At 38.6% G+C, this 2,770-nt stretch overlaps 1 long non-coding RNA gene across 1 annotated transcript; it reads right to left on the reverse strand.

Moving 5' to 3' along the window:
• Positions 1-1,446: 1,446 nt before the first annotated feature.
• Positions 1,447-2,029, reverse strand: LOC133714059 (uncharacterized). The gene is made up of 2 exons (XR_009848412.1): positions 1,810-2,029; positions 1,447-1,715 (listed from the first exon to the last, which is right to left on the reverse strand). It is a non-coding gene; the product is annotated as an uncharacterized LOC133714059 (long non-coding RNA).
• Between the last annotated feature and the right edge of the window lie 741 nt (positions 2,030-2,770).

The following is a 2,770-nucleotide window of genomic DNA, read 5'->3' on the forward strand; positions in this document are numbered from 1 at the left end:
CTATTGTCCCGTTACCAGTGCACAGTACCTGCATTCACACTGTTGTAGGGGCGAGCTTTCGTCCTCGCTGCTCTTACAGGAACTCTACCATGACTAGGTTTGAAACCACTAAATAGATATTTGAGATCCCAGTATAAAAACATGCTTAAACCAAATATTTTAAAGGAATGACAAACTTTAATGTGTTTCAACTTGAAAACTGATACATGATGCTTAAATAAATACGGCGCCAAATCCAAATACTACCTGATGGCAGGTCCCATAGACCCACTACATGACCTTACCTCAATTTAATTTATCACCAGGTAAGCGTAGCGAGAGCGTCCGCTACCTAGCAACACACACGGATCGGGTCGTCTTTGCGATCGCGCACCGTCTGACCGGTGTAGCTAACCCTCCGGAGGTTTAGGGAATCGAACCCAAGGAAGTCAGTGCCCCTTTCGCCCTCAAGCCATCACATTTCTCATGCTTTGGTTAGTATGCGTTGCATTTTAACTTAACCAAACCATACCACTTAACATGCATCATTTTAATAACAATAGATAAGAAAACTACTAACCGAGGAGAGTCCCGAATCCCTATCTGAATTCCGATGCTTTCTCTCACGTATTCTGAGAGTCGCGAACCTTCCGTTCCTCAGGTGACTAGAATCCTAGATTCCAACATTTCGACAGTTAATAATCCATTGAACAATCATATGAAATCTCGATGATTAATGAATCGTCCAACCAACCTTTCTAGTTTGACCAGAAGTTGAATAAGGTTTTACCAACCTTTCCTAATTTGACCAGGATTGACCATTTTGACCACGTTTAACCGACGTTTGACCAATCGTAATAGGTTTGATAATTAACCTAAATTACCAAACATTTTACTTAAATCATGATATCGACCATATATATTAGGTGCACCCCAAATTTTACGAAGGCCACCCAATATATAAATTTCCGGTCTTTACTTACTATCACTTCCCGTAGTACTCAAGCAACGAAAGTTATGTCCAATTTCCAATTTCGTTAACAAATAAATTCAACTTTACTTAACGATTGTGTCCATAGTAATTCGAAGGAATTACTAAACACACCCAATGTTTTTCCAACATAATTTCGACTCAAAATGGGTGTACGTAATTTACTCTGGACACCCACATTAAGCAAAGCATAAACCATCAGTACCAAATCAATTACTCATCTCTTTACGAGACACAAAGATCCAGCCACCATAATCAAGACTCCTTATATAAATACATCACCTAAACACCAATTACCATTCTTAACGAGAAACGGGAATCAAGCTAATCCAATTTAATTCAAGTATTGACCATTACATGGTTCAAAGACCTTTCCGTTTTTCTGCAAGAAGCTATCAAACAAGGAGTGGCTATACTCCCAGACAATGTTTATGGCTAAATCCCATCCATGATTAAATCAACTCATAGCCCTATAATTGTCAACAAGCAGACCCACTCATCTTTCTTTAGTTATTAGAGAATCAAAGTTATCAAACCAACCAGGCATGCTTCATGAATTTCATAAGGACGTCATCCATGAACCAAAAACCACAAATAATTATACCATTCATTGCCAGCTTACCTTCCTTGACCAATTTAGTGAATGAGTTCACTGATGCCCAACACCCGAATTCCTCTGAACTCCAATTTCGGCACTGAACACTTGAACCCACTTCTCCAATTCTTATCTCCTCATTCGTACAACCTCATTTTCCAACAAGACCAATATTATCAAAGTTGTAAAACCTGATTTCAAATTCAAATTCACCAAGAACATATATGGGCTCAAGGAAGCTTACCTTAATTGATTCCAAATCCAAGCCTAAGACGGTCATCCTCAAATAATGGGTTAGACACCCATATTTTCCTTCAAGTAGTAACCATCATAACTGGTAGTACGGTGGTTGACGACGATTACACAGGTAGAGGAGTGAGATTGGTGAAACTTTTATTGGAACGCAAGAGAGAGTATGTAAACCGATTCGGTACGTGAAGGAATCCAGACCCAAAGCATTTAGCTTTTGCTCTCAGTGCATGGTTTTGGGGCAGACTAGAAGAGAGGAAGATGAAATAGGTGAAAGTGGGTCAGTGGTTAGGCGGGTAACCAGAAGTCTGGACACGTGCTTCATTCCCAGATGCACACCTCAACTATCTCATGCACTCTAATGCGTGTTTCATTCCCAGGTACACACCTCAGCTCTCTCAATCTTGCAGGTTTTAATCTCACTGTTCACAGGCCCTATAAAGTTGTCCAATTACTAATGGATGGCTAGGATCAAGAGGTGGAGACGGTGGATGGCTAGGATCGCTCCACCCATTTTCTATTTCCTTAATTAATTTCTAAAAATTTCAAAACTTCGGAAAATCGCTATAAATAGCTCGAGTATCCGGAAAATTCTCCGAAAATTTTCCACAAACTCATCGTGTCGTGTACTTTATTATCCACTCCTAAATTGAAGACTTCACTTTGTGAGAATTCCCGATAATTTTCTCGAACACCTTGACCTTTATCGTGATCGTTAAACAATTTCTCGTATGATCTCCACTAGCTCGAGACATTTTTCTGGGGCTCACAATTAAGTTCATCAAACACTTTTTTTGAAATATTATAGGTAACTGATCATGTAAACATTTCATAAAAATTCATTAATGATTTCCATGTTACTTTCTAAATTTCCATCATTTTTTTTTTCGAAATTTACTTAGATCGAAATTTCAATTTTTTGGACTATCGATATTTCCTCGATATTCAATATTTTA

Source organism: Rosa rugosa, chromosome 6, assembly GCF_958449725.1.
Source record: "Rosa rugosa chromosome 6, drRosRugo1.1, whole genome shotgun sequence".
NCBI lineage: Eukaryota > Viridiplantae > Streptophyta > Magnoliopsida > Rosales > Rosaceae > Rosa > Rosa rugosa.